Source organism: Cricetulus griseus, chromosome 3 (genome assembly GCF_003668045.3).
Source record: "Cricetulus griseus strain 17A/GY chromosome 3, alternate assembly CriGri-PICRH-1.0, whole genome shotgun sequence".
Lineage (NCBI taxonomy): Eukaryota > Metazoa > Chordata > Mammalia > Rodentia > Cricetidae > Cricetulus > Cricetulus griseus.
Genome location: NC_048596.1, coordinates 209,032,085 through 209,050,627, shown reverse-complemented (window position 1 = coordinate 209,050,627; position 18,543 = coordinate 209,032,085). Strand labels below are relative to the sequence as shown.

General features: G+C 40.2%; 1 protein-coding gene across 18 annotated transcripts in view; it reads right to left on the bottom strand.

Moving 5' to 3' along the window:
• Znf438 (zinc finger protein 438) overlaps positions 1-17,723 on the bottom strand; it is a 133,127-nt gene extending 115,404 nt beyond the window's left edge. For 15 of the 18 annotated variants that reach the window (XR_003483332.2, XR_003483331.2, XM_027405461.2 and 12 more), the window contains exon 1: positions 17,251-17,723. The gene's annotated coding sequence lies outside the window, so the exon portion shown is untranslated. Of the gene's footprint in view, positions 1-16,995; positions 17,187-17,250 lie in introns of those variants that run through there. The other 3 variants (XM_027405452.2, XM_035442773.1, XM_027405451.2) reach the window with 2 other exon arrangements.
• Between the last annotated feature and the right edge of the window lie 820 nt (positions 17,724-18,543).

Here is an 18,543-nt window from a genome sequence, read left to right as displayed (position 1 = left end):
ATTCAACAAAATAGTTTTTATTTGGCTTTAATGAACACATATATTAGTACTATAGAATAAATTTGTTTGTAAGATAGGTCTTTTTAAAACGTTATTATAAAAGAGAATCTTGTACATAAATAAAAACATCACACACCAAAATTAACCAGATCCAAAGACCAAATAACTTAATATGCAGTTAGAATTGGCACTCAAAATGGAGACTGGTTTGTTAAACAGACTGTCCATCAATATTTTTTGACTAAAAAACCAATTTTAGTTTAGTAATAAAATTTTATTATTTTATAATATATAATTCTATTTACTTATAATTTGTAATATGATAATTTATAATGAATTGCTCTTTACTCTCTATATAATCTCAATTTGAACAATAAATTAAGTGGTTAACCATGACACATAGTTAACTTTACATAACAATTTATCTGGGATTTGATGCCAAGAATCTGTAGAAGGGCCTCCTGTGGACAAGACTAACATTTACTGTTAGCTTTGTTTAATTATACAGATCACCCTCCATAGTATCTAACCAGGTGAAAGCCTTCTTAGAAAAAACTAATATTTCTTGAAGAAACTCTTCCTAAGACTGTAACATATACATCCTGCCTTGGTTTCTAGCCAGCCAGCTCACCTTACAATCATGTGAGCTACTCATACTCACTCCTGCATACTATCGTCCCACCTTTCTGTTCATCTCTTTGCTAGCTCTCCCAGCTCACACACTAGGGATCCAGCTCATTATTCAAACATCAGTACAACAAAGGGAGAAAAAGGTCAAGAATTTATCCTACCTCTGTGAACTATGTCACTGGGTAAACAAAGAGTAGACAAGGGCAAGTGTCTATAAAATATCCCAACTGCTAAATGAGAAAATGAAAGAAAGAATCATAATAGGTGTTTTTTTCAAATGAATGAATGTATATGGCAAGCACAAATGTCAGCTAAGATCACAAGATGCAAGACCAGAAGCCTCCACGCCATTTGTCAGGAATTCTCAGAACCTCCCTATCTCAAACTTAATATATCAGAATCTAGGCATGGGACTCTGTAATTTGTGATGCAACAAGTGACTCAGGTCTATTATGCTTTGCCAACTTCTATACAGTATTGTTAATAGCAAGAGCATCAGTGTGAGTCCCCTTCAGGACAGCTGCCAATTTGGTCTCCAGAGGTCAAAGAAACATGGTCATCTATACCACAAATATGGAAACTCTGAAACTCAGAATGGATCAAGGGTCAAAGCCAAACCTTCCAGGCTCTTCAAACTGCATGGACACTAAGGAGATAGGACAGTAATCTAACATCAGGAATCTATGAACTAATAGGCTGACTAAATGAGAAAAATTTACCAATTTCTTTTGAATGGGCAAAGCTAGAAGTCTGAATTCTGTAACGAGAAGTAATTCTGTAATAAGAATTCTGTAACAGAATTCTCCAATAAACAATTTAACTAAAAAAAATATATTCAAAATAGTCATTCAAAGTCTCTGAACATTTTTCTAAGGACATAAAACAAACGGAAACACTCATTTAAGAAAATCCACAAAGTTCAAACATCTGAACCACAACCTGCTCCCTCTCACTTCTCCTACACTTCCAGTGGTGACCTACTAAATAACTCCCAAAACTCCAGGCAGGCTCAGTCCTTGTTCCCTCGGCACAGTGACTGCATGAAGCAGACTGGGAAGGCAGACTACTGGCACTCTCTCCCTCAGTCCATTACTCCAGACTCACTGGACAGGTATAGCTGAAAAGACCAGAACTCCCTTTCTCTAGTGGCAAAGCTGCACAGTTGGTGCAACAGATAGAGAACCCACAGCTTAGCACTCCTGGCCCATCTTGATTCCACTCCCAGAGGGACAACTCAAGAACATGTTTGCTCTCAACAGCCCTGAGAAAGCAGAGAAAGCAAAGTCACTCTGGGAGAAGTGAGGCAGCACCTTTGTCACAGTTCTTAAACAATGGTGCAAGCAAGGTTCTTCCCAAGAAGGGAGGCATAACTAGAAAAGCAGGCCTCAAGGACACTAGGAGCTCAAATACACTGATGGAATGCTAAGCAGTAACACCACCAAACAGAAATTCAAAATCACAAAAAAAGTAGTGCCATGAAAAGTAACTATGTGCATGATTAAAAACAATTCTCAAATTGTATGTCTCTTCCCTTTTCTCTGACAAAGAGTAATTCAAGAGAACAGATTGTCTGCAGTTGTGCTAGTGAGCTACCAGGCTTTGATGTTGTATACTTGCTGTCAAGTGTGGACAATATTCTATTGCCAGCTCACATCCATAGGGGTTACTAGAATGAAGCACCACAAGACTAATACAACTATCTATATTTATACATTCTCCTTTCCTCTCCCAGTTCCTTCAAAGGGTAGATTATAGAAAATACAAATTACAATGATGTACTGTTCTGCCTCTCATATATAATGATTTAATATATATAGGAGGTAAAATGGAGTTATAGATAAAGGAAAGAAATTCTATTTTGCTTAAATTTAGTATAAATCAAACAAAGATTCTTCAAGGTACACAATAAATCAGTAATTTCTCTGTGTCTACTGAGTCTGTGTCTTTATTTCTAACCAACTTAGAGTTGAAAATATTTTGGAAAAGACTGTGACAAACATGTACAGACTGTTTTTCTTCATCATCTTTCCCCAAAGATGACAACACAGTAGAATAGCTATTTATGCAGCACTTACATGGAATGCAGCTAAGAAATGATTAAGTACACAGAACTATATACATATATGATATATATTGCAACATTTATTATAACAAACTGGAGCATCCATGGGTTTTGTTATCTCCAGAGGGTCCCAAAACAAATCCCCAATGCAAACTAAGCAAAGATGGAACAAGAAAAACCATTTTAAAAAATAAAGATAGTATCAATTAAAATATCACAGGAATTAAAATATCACATTAAAAGACACTAATTTCAAAATAAAATGGTAAAGTTTAAAAAAAAAAGATATGAGCCCTAAAGGGAACAAAGATGAACCCTCAATGCATGTGAAACCCTTTCCACAGCAGATCCTATGCTGGGTCCAAAACAACCCTCATTAACTTAAAGAGATTAAAATCATGCAAAGGTATGAATCCAATAGATTACAAATGAAAGCTATTGTAAGAAAGAATTTTCAGGAATAAATATGCAAATATTTTACAAATAAGGAAAAATAAAAGCTATCTGAATAATCAATGGGTTAAAAAGAAATCATAAAGAAAATCAGAAAATATCTTGAATGTGCAACATCCCAAAATGGACATTTATGAGACACTACTAGAGAAAGTAGTACATAAAAGATAATTACAGATACAATAAAAACCTAATTTAAAAAAAAGAAGAAGCTCCCAGCGGGGTGATGTGATGTGTGCCTTTAATTCCAGCACTAGGGAGGCAGAGGTAGGCAGATCTCTGTGAGTATGAGGCTAGAATGTTCTGCAGAGTGAGTTCCAGAACAGCCAGGAATACAGAAAGAAAGCCTGTCTCAAAAAACCAAAAAGAAAAAAATTAAAATAAAAAAGAAGCTCCCAAGTCAATAACTTCATCTTCTACTAAAGAAGAATCTAGAAAGAATAAATCAGCCCTAAACAGGCAGGGGAAAGAAATAACAACGTGTAACGTATAAGCAAATGAAAAAATGAAATAGACAGACACTACAGAAGAAAATCAACAAGGGAAAAAAAACTGTCAAAGGATTAGCATCTGGTGATTAGTGATCATAGATTATGACAGACAGGAAGATTTATGAGAAGTAAATGAAAAAGAGGAGTTGAAGAGACAGCTCACCTGTAAAAAGCATGTACTGCTAGCAGAATTTAGTTGTCCCAGCATCCATCAGGCAGTTCACAACTGCCTCTGACTCCAACTTCAGGAGGCTCTGACATCTCTAGGCACTTCACTCAAATGCACACACCCACACACATACACACAATTAAAATTAAAATCTTTTTAAAAAGAAAGAAGGAACAGATAGACAAAGAGAAGGGGGTTCTCAATGGGTCAAAAGAAATGAAGAACTCATGGAGATAATTTGTCCTTTAAAGTATCAGAACAATAGACTCCTAAATCCTGATCACCCTGGGACAAATGAGGAACCATGAATCTTTTGTTAGTTTAAGTCAAACACATAACTTTATACTGCTTGCCACTCAAAAAGGGAAATAAGATACAAGTCTAACCAGTAAAAGCAGGTCTTTCAGGTCTTGTAAAGTTCCCTCTCCACTTAAGAGAAAACGATGGGGAGGGCGCCTTCTTTTCCTACACTTTTCCTACATTCTTGAGGGCTTTGATACAAAGATAAAATACCTACAGCTAAAACTGTAAACCAGGTGGGTTCTAAGGGCAAGGTCAAAAGGTCACTCATCCAATGCTGTGGAAAAGAGAACCAGTCTAACCACAGAGACACAAATTAACTATAAACCAGACATAACAGTTAGATAATCAAATATACTTGCTCTAATTTCATTTCTGTTGCTGTGACAAATATCCTGATAAAGTAACTTAGGTGAAGGAAGAGTTTATCTGACTTACCAGGTTATGGCCCCTTATTTAAGGGAAATCAAGCAACTAATCACATCACACCCACAGTCAAGAGCAAAGAGAGAATAAACACATTTTGCTTGTTTGCTATTTAAGCTCAGCTAGCTTTCCTAATTCTTATACAGTTCCGAACCCAGACTAGGGAATGCTGGTGCCTAGAGTCAAGATGGGTACATTAACAATCAACAGGCACCCCCCAACATGCACACATGCACGTGCACGCGCTCGTGCACGCGCGCATTCACACATACACACACACATACCTATAGGCAACCTGATCTAAATAATTCCTCATAGGTTGTGGCAATTTGACATTTAAAATTAGACATCATAATCTACCAATTGTCAACTTGACATACAAACATATCACTTTTAAACCATAACCTTACATTCCTGGTCTCCAAGGTCTCACATTTATCTCACAATAGGGGGGAAAAAGTACAGTGTTAAAAGTCCCCCAAAGTCTTTAAAAACCCTAATACTTTAAATGTCCAAAGCCTCTTCTCAGTGAACTCCTGTAAAATAAAATCACATATATAAACATTCTTATTCCAAAAGGAAAAAAAAATCATTGAGACAGGGTTTCATATAGATCAGACTAGCCTCGAATACTCTTTGTAGCTGAGGATAATCTTGGGCTTCCAGTTCTTTTGTCTCTGCCTTCTGAATGCTGGGATTATAAACCAGACCAGCATGCCCCATTAATGCCATGCTGAGGATCATGCTAGACAACCCTCTACTAAATCAGCTATATCTCAGCCCCCAAATCAAGAATTTCTGATGCTACTGAACTCAGTTACTCTTTTTAAAAGCTCCTATTTTAGACTTTTATTGTTTATTTTCTGCATTCCACTGACTTTAACAGTGAAGCCATACCAATATTTTACTACTTATAACAATTTTCAAGTTGGTTTCATTTTTCAGACATGACACACAGCATAGTTTACTGATGGGATCTTTAGCTCCAAAGAACATTTTGAAAGCTTTATAATTTATTAGAACACTTCTGTGTTTTCTAAATCTGCTCAAGGAAAATAAATTTCAATGACACCTGTGAAATAACATCCCTGATTCATATCAAATCAGAAAAATCAACACCATGGCCACATAAGCACCAGAAAAGGCATGTTTAACACAGTAACAAAAACCCTAGAACGTGTGCTTATGCAAGCAATCTCAACACAGTCAAAGCTGGCTAACTTGTAAGACAGCTTTTAAGGTCTGAAGCATGCATTCTATAGAAATTTAGAAATATTAATTCTGAGTCCAGGATGGACAGGAACCAGTCCATCAACATCTTGTGACAATGTGAGCTGAAGACTGCCAACTGAGCTACACCAAGTCAGGAAAAGTCTTTCCTTTGGAAAATACAATCCTTCTGCCCCACCACTAGCACCAAGTGCCAGGGGGACAGCACCTAGTCATGGATTTTATTCATTTTTCCAAAGGAATCCCATCTCTCACTTCCTAGCTCAGTGGACAGTCACATTGAACTTATCCCTGTAGGGTTTTCCCACTAAGACACTCATGTCAACCATTCCCTTCCTGCTTTTGGAGGTGACCTCCACTTATCTCTCTGGTCTCAGCCAAAGCCTCCTCAAGAATGCTATCCAGGGCTCCTCACTGAGCTGCCCACTCCTGCTGAGGTGTTTTCCCTACCACGGCATGAATCATACTTAAGGGTGACCATTTCTGTCAATCTCCCCCTTGAGCTCCACTATATGAAGGATTCATTTAACCCCAAACCTATAACACTGTTTGGCATTTTGAAAATGCTTAATATATTTGTTTATATGAAGGAATTTACATGAGAAAAACCTATGCTCTTAATTTAGTCCGTTGAATTTTTAACTTGACCTATGATAGCTACTAAGGAAGGAAGTGATTTTCTAATGACTTCTCCACTCTTGAATTTATCCCTAGAAATTATTCTTGGGGTGAAGACTTTGAGTCCCTTCCTCATTGCTGGTTTATAGTCACTTAAGCAAGTATTCAAATTCCAGCAAACAAAAGTATATTTTCTATACTAAACTGATCCCTTTCTTACAGGTAGAACCATTAATTCCCTTGATATTTACTAAAAGTAACAAAATCCCAATCCCTAGATATGTACCTCTAGGTATGATTTTCCTCTTGACCTTAATAACCACATTTCCAGCTGTCAACAGTTTTATCTGGGTGTCACTATTCACCCATGTTAAGCCATGCATCAAGACGTCAATCATTTTCAATGTCATTGCACAGATACAACATTCTGTTCATCCAAGTCACTCATTGGTAAACAAATTTGGGTGGGCTATACTGATAGCTACTAATAATAACATCACTATGACCTTTTAAGTACAAGTTTTATGTGGCTGTGTGGTTTTATTTATCATGAGTGACTACATGATAACAGAATTGCTAGGAAACCGATTGCTACTCCAGTGCAACAAACAACTTGAGTACAGATTGGAGCCCACGTTAAAAACCAAATCTGTAAACCCAGCACTCCTACTTCAAGGTAAGAAGTGGAGACAGAAGAATCCCCTGAAAGCTTGGGGACCAACTAGCTTGTGGTATGCAGCATAGCGGCAGAAAGCAAAAGGGAAAGAGACCCTGCCTCAAGATAGGTAGAAAGTGAGACTCGACTGCAGAAAGTTGTCCTCTGATCTAGACACACAAGCACACATAAAAAGAAAGTATTTACATTTTTCTCTTTAGTCTGAAAAGCCTAATGATTCAAAACATAAATCATGGCCAGGATTTACTTATGCTGTATAAATATGTTGCAATAGCTCCATCAAATATAAAATCAAAACCAGAAAATTCCAACTCTGAAAAGTTAAAAAAAAAAAAGGTACTTCATACTAATACTATTTTCAAAACTATACCTTGTTTCTTTTATTGTAAAATATGCAAAATACTTAATTAGGATTAATAAAGAATACACTGAGGACAGATGGAGCCCATGTACTATATTTAGAACTATATTAATTTGTATTGTATGATTTAGTAAGAAAAGGGCAGTGAGTCAAAGTACTGTTGGGAAGGTACACCACCTTGTGCCCTCAGTACCCTCTGTACAGTGAGATAGAACTGCAGGGTTCTCTGCCATTTTTGGCAAGCTTCATGCCTCAGGATGAAAAAGGTATAAGCTAGGCTGTGGAGTATGGCCTGAGGTGACCCCAGAGATGTCCAGCTACAAGAACCACAGTGTCTCAGTTCAATGTAGGGCTCTTTCACACTGTGAATTTGGGCAGTTGGGGGCTTTGGGAGCAACCCTTTGAATTGCTTCAAGGTTCAGAGGGCATCTCAAACACTGAGCTATGAAGGTAAGTTTCTGAAAACTGAAAAACATAAAAGGCCATAAAACAGATCTGGAGGAAGTTGTAGCCAGGAAGACCATACGTATCAGATCTAAAAGACAAGGTGAAGAAAAAAATGGGAGAATGAATAATGAAGCTGGGAAGGGGCAGAGTAAAAACAGGAAAGGGTGTGGTTAATGGTAATGGTCTGGGTCAGACCTCTATGCACAAAGAAGAATGCCTATTGTGCAGTGGGTGTGTCTGCTTAAAGGAGAGGTGGCAGCCAGGACTTCTTTACCCAGAAGCACTCAACTGCATGAGTCAGAATCCTGGTGGCCTCCTTTGAAGGCCGCAATCTCTTGTCTTTCTAGCTCTCTCAGTTCCCTAATCCCTATTGCCAATCATTTCTCTAAAAAGCAGCAAGTGTTAGTCTTCAGAAAAGCATGACAGATATTGTCACGCTTCCGATTCAAACCTTCCAATGGTTTCCCCAAGGCACAGTAAAATCCTAAATCCTTCCAGCAGTTCTAATTGATTACCACTTCTCTTTGCACACACTCCCCAATGCCAGGGCTGCTTCACTGCTTCACAGAAGGCAGTGTTGTCTCCTGACCTTGGGATGTCCATGCAGATGTCCATGTACTGTTATGTCCCTGGAAACTGTCCAGTGTCTGCTCACAAGTCATGTCTTCCAAGAGCCTTTTTTTCCTAATTACATTATTTAAAATCAGCATCTGTCCCACTCTATCCCTTCCTTTCTTCATTTTTCTTTGTAACATTTACCATTTGGAATTATATATGTGCGTGCATACATGTGTATATATACACACTGGAAAATTTCTCTCTCTCTCTCTCTCTCTTTCTCTTTCTCATACACACACACACACACACACACACACACACACACACACACACACCATTTACTACAGAACTAATGTCTATCAAGACTGAGACTGTTTCCACCCTGCTTTGACTTAGGCAGCAACAGTATCTAGAATAGTAGATAAATGCTTACTAAATATTTAAGTATTAATAGAACAAACCAATTTAAGCGCCCACTTCTTTTCTCTACTTCCCTGTGAAGGGACCAGCTCCCCATTTCAGCAGCCATAACAGCTGGACACGTGCTTGTCTGACCTTGTCCTAGTCACTAGAAAGTCAGATACCTGCCTTGTGGCAAGGAACCAATCAGAAGTTAGCTGGTGGCGCTATGCTTTACGGCTCTGGGTGTGCTTTACAGACAAGTGCATAGCAATGACGCCAAGAGCATAGCAACTGCCCTGAAAGGGCCTATGGGCCATAACAACCAGTTAACCAATGAACACAGGGCAAGCCCTCCACGCCTGCAGGCACACCAATCCTGAGCCTGTGCGTACCCCTAGACACTCCCCTTATGCTGCCCTATAAGATCTCTATGCAGCCGCTTAGAGCTGTCTTTCCTAGCCATCCGCATGGTGGATGGATGAAAGACCCGAGCGAACATGGGGTTAGCTCACAAACAACTATAATAAAGCCTCGTGTAGTTTGCATCAAGTTTCTGCCTCCACATGGTGATTGGAGTGGCCACTGTCCTGGGCTGAGATCATAGAGGCCTGAGCTTTCGGGGGTCTTACACCTGTCTATTTTCTTCTCATGAGTTAAGCATGTTTCCAGCTTCATGCCTTGTCCAACATAACTTAGGAAGTGACCATCCAGCTTTGCCTACGCCCTGGTCTTAAATGTTCAACTTTGCTTGGCTTGTTCTTCTACTACACACTTAAGTATCTACCTAAGGATCTCCAACACTGTCACACCCAATCTGGAAATCAATGTTATAGAAAGCCTCAAGTAGAAGTGGGAACCTGCAAATGCATAGCTCCCCACCTGGGTAAGTCCTTTTCACAGCTGTTCATCGATTCTTTCTTAGGTTCCAATCAGGTCCTTCTCTTACTTCCCAAGGAATCAATTCCAAACTTCTACCCCTATTTCCAAGCTTCACTTAGCAGATTGCCTCGTGTCTATAGAAACAAAGGAGAGGTTATTAGGTCAGACTCCCTTGGTTTCCTCCCTCCCTAAACAACAACCATATAAGAATTCTCACTTCCTTTCTGGTAGCACCGAGGAAGCAATGGCAGCACCTGTCACTGACCTTCAATCAGTAGCACTCAAGCCCTTTTAGAAATCTGATGTCATTTACCCACTTACCCCTCTATATCTTCTTTCTCTCTTCTAACCCTCTAATGACCATGCATCCCTAAAGTGTTTGATGCATAAACATAAGGATCTAAATTAGATGGGAGAGCACCCCCACTAAACCAGCCCAAAAAGCCAGACACAGTGGGGCTTGCCTAATTTCCAGAGCCGAGGAGGCAGAAACAGGTGGATACTTGTGACTTTTTGGCCTGCCAGCCTAACAATCAGTCAGCTCCAGTCTAATTAGAGAATGGAAATCCTATCTGAAACACACACATACACACACACACACACACACACACACACACACACACACACACACGGTGGGAGTCAGCAAGATGGTTCCTCAGGCACAGGCACTTGACACCAAGCTTAACAAACTTTAGTTCAATCTCCTAGGATTCATATGGTGGAAGGAGAGAACCAAATGCAAGCTGCCCTGCCCTGTAGGAAAGAAGGAGGCAGGGAAAGAAAGAAGAAAAAGAGGGTGAGAAAGAAAACCAAGGTGGATAGTGTGTAAGGAACAATACCTGCGGTTGTCCTCTGGCCTGTGCACATGTACCCAGATACAGGCATATGGACATACACAAAGAAGTTACAGAAAAACCTTATTTTTTCTTCTCTAATTTCTAAATGAATGCCCTGTAAGTGTACTTTAATATCAACACAGAAGAAAAAGCTCTAACTAAAATATATTAATATAAGAGGTCAATTCATAAAAACAAATGCTTTACAATAGCTGCAGTAGTCATAGATAGGTTTTCATTTCATTCTCAAGAAACATTATAAATATTAAATTCTTGAAATAATATAGTGTTATAACATAATAATCATAATTAAAAATTCAGATATTAAAATTATCATACCATGCAAAAATCACACAAAAAAGTCATTAAGCTTCTAAGCCATTGATAAACAATGGCTAGCTAGCTTTCTGAAAGTAATCAATTCTAATAGCATCTCTAACAAGAGCAAAACTAACAAGCTTTTATATCTGTATGTAACTATGTATCAATAAAGACTGATTTTGGTGGGTACAAGATACAACACACTCCCTCAAGAAAGAAAGAAGATAAAAAGTAATGCAGTCTTCCCAGGATTTTTAAATAACTAAGTATTTCTCAAAATAATATGCCATCTGTAAATATTCCACAAAGCAGCCTGGCTGGCAAATATAAAATAATCCTGAGACTAGCAAAGAGAAAACATCTTACATTTTTTACACACATTTTTTTTAAGTTTCAAGAGAAAAGCAAAATCACAAATATGTTGTATTAGCATAATCACTATCATTAATATGCTAACATAAATGCCAATAAAGAGTACATATTCTTCGAGAAAGGAAGATTGTTCTTTGGCTGGGAACAGTTAATCACAAAACTGGTTTCAATCTGCCACAATCAGTCAACCTTTAAAGTCTATTTAACATTTCTATTCTGTGCACTCAGTTGAGAATTTCAGCCAGTCAGCAAGTGCCTTGCTTTGGAAACCTCCTCAAAGCCAATCAATCTCCAAATTCCTAGTTTAAAGTCAGCCAATCCTCCAATTATGTCACCTTTGAAAGTAAGCCAATTTTTAATGTTGTGCTTCCTTAGAAAGCTGGGAGGACTGTGTTCTCTCTTGCTTAAATAACAAGCAACCCCAGCTTTGGTTTAGCTTGTACAGTGATCTCTTCATGTCATAGTATAGCAAATATCATAGCTATTTGAATATTAATTTTTTCTTCTTTGGAGTAAGAAAAAATATTTGTTATAATAATCCAGTTTCATAAAAAATAGAACTCTTTAAAACCTTTTAAGTATAATTATAGTAATCCTCATCCACAACTCCCCCCACCCTTAAGACTTTAATCTCATAACCAATGGTCCCAACTCCAGTCAATGGATGTATTATATAAAATATTAAAACATCTGACCACTAAAACTTATACCAATAATCAACTGTTATAAAGCAATCTTCAAACAAATAACTACTTAAATATTTTTTAGGTAGATACCTTTTTATCTAATGAAAATAGATAAAAATAGCTTGGTTTTTATAAAATGTAAAAATCTTTAATACCTGTACTCGGGAGGCAGATGTAGGTAGATCTTTGTGAGTTCAAGACCAGCCTGGCCTACAAAGCAAGTTCCAGTACAACCACAGCTTTTACAAAGAGATACCTTGTCTCAACTGCCCCACCCAAAAAAAGTGTTAAAATGTAAAAGTCAAAAGTCTTATACTGGTAAACTCTTGTTTATGATTTAGGAGATAATCACCAGCTCCTAGGACCGCACAAAAGTGAAATCCTCATTCAACTAGGTAAGTCTGCCTCAGAAGGAAAACACAATAATTTCCATACCATCCATCACTCTGTCTGTTGTCAAGTGTGTCTGCGGATTAGATACTCAGCATAGAAATACCCTCAAATCTGACAGGAAAGATTACTAATCTTTCTCTTTTTTGAATGTGAGTCCACACTACCAAGAATACTAGACACTCGGATTCAAAGGAGGCACCAATGGGAGTCCTGTCCCAAACATGAATCAGACTAGCAAAGTGACTGCTCCCACACAGACTTCCTCACCTAGCTACAGGCAAATACAGCTCAGAATTGTATTTATAGACTGCTTCTGGAGTTAAGTTTTCTCAAGAATGAAATTCTAAATAGCACATCTTGTTACCGTATAGTTAATAAAACTCGGGAAATCCCTACTCAAGTCAAATCTGGGCAGGATCACAAACACTGACTTTACCAAGTGACTGGAGTGGCAACATCAATGTAAGTCTATGTGCCAAGAGACCATTGTAGTCAAAGTATAGATTTGGTGAATTCAACCAAAAGTTGTAAATCATGTCCTGGAAATAGCTGGAAAGGCGTATAATTCAGTAGAAAGAGTCAAAAACACACATTAGAGTTGGGGAACCTAGCTAGATGACTTAATATTTTAAATCAGTTCCTCCTCTATAAGACAGAAATAATAGCTTCATTTCACAGGACTCTTAGGAAGATGAACAGGGTAACAGCAATAGGTAACTTTAAGGGAGTCCGAGGTATTAAGAGTTAACTCCAAGTACACTTTCTAGTGTACTTGGAGTTCTAGTACATAGGACAAATCATTTAACCTGCACTATTTTCTTATATGTCAAATTATGAAGATAACATATGCCCAGTACATCTTACAGATACTGACAAAAATCACATATGAAAACTCATACAGAAAAGAGTTTTGAAAAATTAACAAAAATGTAACTGAGGTAGCTAATTCAGTATATATAAAACAAGAAAGAAATCTGGGGCTGAAGAGATGCTCAGCTGTTAAAAGCAGAGCTGCTCTCTTACAGAGGACCTGGGTTTGGTTCCCAGCACCTACATAGTACTCATAATCATCTGCAACTCCAGTTCCAGGGGTATTCAATGCCCTCTTCTAGCTTCCATGGACACTGTGTGCATATAACACGCAGATAAAACACTCATATACGTAAAATAAGTAATTTCTTTAAAAACCTGCATTGCTAAAGCATTAACTGAAACAAGAAAGGAGAGAGAAATGAATGAATGAATGAATGAATGAATGAATGAATGAATGAATTTGGAGCTTAAATATCTTCTGAAGGTTCATATGCACAAGTTTTCGTGGCCAGTCTACCAGGCTGGAACTTTTAGGAGGTGGGGCTTACTCAGACCTCTTCTACTGTAAGTTCCTCCCCACAAGTGCTACCACAGGTCCAAAACAATGAGGCCAAATGTGCATGCATATCAATTTTAAGGAGCTGATTAACAGAGAAATACTAACATGTGGAACTTTGGCAGGATACACTTACAAACAGTGGAAACCTGCCTAAGTATTTCACACATGGCCCCTCCATTGCCCTGTTATGCAAGCAGCAACATTTCAAGACAGTTCCCTTATTTCACTAGTGAGCCCTGTCAACACTGAGATAATAGAACTGGAGAAAGTCATCACTCCACAGAGATACTCAAATATCAGAAGTTTTCATTTCATAAAAATTTTATCAATGCCAAATAAAACTAATGCAAATTTAGTAAAATATGCAAGACTTGAGTAGTTCTTTTGTTGAAAAGGACTCTTGGGGAGCTTCCAATCCATCAGGCAATTGTGTAGGCCCTCTTTTGCTCTTTTGCCCTTTGCACACCCCATCTCTCAAGTGTGGGGCAGGGGGGAAAGGGTGTGGGAAGCCAGAATGAACTAATCAGCATGTATTTATGTATTCACTCTACTCTAAATCTATTCCCACAGGTTTTTCCTCATGCTATGCACCTCCAGAAGGAGAACCATATTTATTTATCTCCAAATTCTCCAAACCTAACCAATATCCTCATATAAAGTCACCCTTACGAGCTATGAATGACAGGCAATGGAATAGAGACAGAGATGTAAAAGAGACAGAAATCCCATTCACACTGAACCCACACAATGGAGATGGGAGACAGAAGAATGGATGTTAGTTGCAGACATCCAATCAAAAAAGGAAGAACCAGCTAGCACAAACCTACCATGTATGCTTCCTTCTCTTGCCTCTTATTGTCAACCAAGGATTAGAAAAGAACAAAAGCAGTTGGTCTTTTCAAAACTAGGTGTATTTCCAATCCTCACCATAGTCATTTCATAGTCAATCAACATGCCCACATGAGATAGTTACAGAGATTAACCTGTGTGGACTCCAAAGCCAGAGTACTTTGGGTGTGAGTTCCACCTCTAACACTGACAAACCCATGGCAATGGGTAGGGACTTGAGATAATCAGTCAGAGGCCTTGCCCTGCTAGATAACCTAAAGCTGTTCTCTGTACCTCAATTTTCTCATCTTCAAAATGGGAACAGTAAGTTCTTAGCAATGCAACTGTTTTAATGGTTAAATGAATATATGTAAAATTACTTAAAACCTTGCCTGGAATATGGTTCATATATGCATTATGCTAATTATTACTATTGTTACCAGCACTCATTATTACTATATTTAACAAGCATCTAAAACTTGAAAGTAAAACTGGACTTTTATTTTTCCTCCCAAACCTGTCATTTCAGGAAATAGCACCACCATTCTCCTAGTTCTTCCACCCTAACCCTAAAAAGTTATTACTTCTCCCTTTCTCCTAGCACCCCCATGTAAGTCTTGCCAGCAGAGTTCTATCTCTTAATGTCACCTCCACAACTGCCTCTACTAGTCCAAGGTATCACACCATCTCCCCTCTCAAGGTACAGCACAGCATCAGCCTCCTACCTCCTTGTTTTTCATGGCCCCTACACCACTCCGTGACTCTACAGTTAATTCTCAGTGAAGTAAAGTAGAAAACAGATACTAGTCCCACAATGGTACTGTCTTGTGGTTTTTCCAATACACTTAGGGGTAACATGTCTACTTTGACACAGGCTCCAAGACCCCACCAGAGTCTATCAGATGTCTCAAGGTTACATGTCAACACTTCTTTCTCCCTCCTTATTATGCTCTGAGCCAGAATAGTCATTTGGAACACAGCCTCTTAAATCAAATGACCTAAATTCAAATGGCAAAAATTATAGCAGTGCCAAATAAAACTAATGCAAATTTAGTAAAGTATGCAAGACTTTGAGTCTCTTAAAGCTTGAGTACACATCTAATGTGTGCCAGTTTCCTCATCTATAAAAGTGGAGGTAGTTTTCTTAGCTTAAAAGGTTATCGAATAGCATCCGGTGTTTAGAACTATGCCTTGCATACAGTAAATTTTTCAGGCCAGGTGGAAATTGAACCTGTGGAAATTTCTATTTCAATCCCAAGTGGAAACTGAACCCAGGGCCAGAGCTCTACCACTAAGCTACATATTCCTCAGTCCTATTTCTACCCAGGCTGACCCTAGACTCCATCTGCAGCCAAGGTATTCCTTGAACTTGTGATTCTCCTGACTCGGCCTCCCAAGGAACTTGAAAGCCACTAGCTAGGCTCCTGCTGGGCTCCTACCCCACCTCAGAACAACTCAACTGCCCCCTCCTCTGAACGGTCTTCCCTGACAGACTATTTAAAACAATTTCCACTGTTCCCTCACCATCCTTTTACCTTCATTTCACTGCACTCACCCCGATGTGAAACAATTTTATGTGCCTATTCCTTATTGTCTATCTCTCCACTTTAACTGAACTCTAAGGTTCCAAGACTTAGATGACTTGTCTCTGGAAAGTTACTAACATAACAAAACTCAAAAGTCCTGCTTTGATTCGAAGGGCCCTCTATAAGGATACAACACACTCCACTGAATTCTCAGAAATGTGGCCTCTTAATCTACTTTATAAATCCACCCTAGGGCATGTATATTCCCTTCAAAGTTCCTGACAAGTTCTTGCCCCAGAAGTGTTACAATGTTATAACTAAATCTTCAGTAAGGCAAGAGTTAGCTAAACTATATACACATACAAGTTGACTCTACCTATTTGTGTTGAATATAATCTTCTAGTTCTGGGCTGCTAAAAACTTTTTTTTCTGTAAAACTAGATGGGTCGGAGCAACGTATTGCCACGATCTCTGTGATAGTGATAGTACTTATTTCTTGATCCCTGATCAATGAATGCAACAGCTGAGATACCTTCAGGTTCAAAAGTCAGATGGGTCGGAGTAAGAGGTATGGGAAGGAGACAAAGCCCTAAGAAAGATCCTTACATACAAATGGGTTACCATATTCCTCAGAATAATCAATATTTGCATAAGCGTTGTGTAGGATTGCATAGCTTGGGTTAGTTCACAGGGTCTCAACGCATTGTGGCCCCATGGAAAGGAAAATGGAGGCAAGCTGGAAGGCAACACAGCATGTAACTTGTCATCAGCCACCTGGGCATCTGCAAAATGTCAAAGGAAGGTGGGCACAGGGCTGCTAGTCTTTGAAGGGACTCTCCATCCCAGGCTGACCAAGCATGCCCTACTGCAAGATGAGAATGGAGACTGGGAATCTAATCTCTTTATCGACGAATTTTAAGGAGAGCCTCGCCAGTTCCCCGTTCCCAGGCCTTAATCACCCGCTCTTAGCTGTCACAGGCCAGAGGGAAAGGTGCTGGCCAGGCTCAGGAGCGGCCTCGCCTCCACAAGCCGGCGGTCCCGGGAGGGCGCGCTCCCACTTGGGGCGATCACCGACCGGGCGTCACGTTCGGTGGCTCCCGGGTCTCCCGAGGCTCCCCGGTGCCCGCGGCCAATACCGCGACCGTGACAGCGAGCAGCCCTCAGGCCCCGCGAGCCCCGCAAGCCAAGCTGCTGCAGGATCCTCGCAAACTTACAGTTTTCCTACTGCGTACGCGTCACGGCGGGGTGACGTCACGGGCGGCGTTCAACGAGGTCAGCTCGCGGGCGCGGCGCTCTGGCCCGGGCCCCGCCTCCAGCCAGCGACGGGAGACGCCCCGTCCCGCCCCGCCCGGACGGCGCGCAAGCGCACACCGCTAGCTGCCGCGTGCCCATGGGCTTCGCAGGCAGGCGCGCCCAGGTAGCCGCTCTTCACCATCTTCACACAGCCGCTGAGGCGAGAAGGTCCGGGGTAGATGGAAGGGGAGAGACCCACGAGAACGAGCGGGACGAAAGGGTTCTTACGTAGTTCTCCCGCAGACACTGACTTCCTCCTCTCACCTGTTCACTAAAACTTCTACACGTTTGGTAACAGACACTTGCTGTCCACCAGGGGCCTATGGGCTCTCCGCCCGGGTCACAGGGGCAACGCTCCCATGGGCCCTTGCGCTGTCCCACTTCTGCCCCCTCAAGCCCCTCCCGCCCGCGCCCAGCTAGACAAGCCACGCCCTCTCCAGCCCAACCAGAGCGAGCCCCGCCTATGCGCGGCCCGCCCACGTCCGGGTAAGCCCCGCCCCCGAGACACGCCCTTCCGGCTCCGGCTCGTCGGGTCTACTGTTGCGGAGCGGCCCCTCCCTCCCAGGGCACTGTCAACTTCCCTCTGCTGGAGGAATTTCTTCTTCTACCCTTCCAACTGCATTTCCCTTTTTGACCCAAGGAAACCTTTTACAAGTCACCTGTTAAGTTTAACAAGTAGTGACCCGAGTAAACTTAACAGCCTCCCTTCCCACGTGACAAAAACCCGGCTCTAGCTCTGGCTAAAAGACCACTGCAAAGAAAGTGAAGGCAGAGAGTGGACCATAGAATCTGAGGACGAATTCGGCTTCATAGAAGCCCCATGTTACTCCTTCATGCAGAAAAAAGTAAACCTTGTGGTTAAGCAGAAAAGACAAGCAGTTCAAATTGTCTTGCAGCAAACATAAAATGCCTTGGGGAAAAAAACTAGCACCTAGAAGAGGAAATATTGAAAATACTGAGGATCACTTTTTATAATTTAGAGACAAATAGCCAGGTCAGAGGTTTTGCAGGGCAGCTCCTGTGTATATTTAAATCTAAAACAATGGTCTGTTTACACTTTTCCTTGGGAGTGATGACTGGGAAACTGGTAGCTTTTAAACAGAGATGGGACCTGGTTGAAAATCAGCTTCTAAGAAGAAGCAGGAGAGCATACATAATTTAACAATACTTTTATTTTGTGCAACAATATAGAAAAATTAGCGTTGTAAAAACTT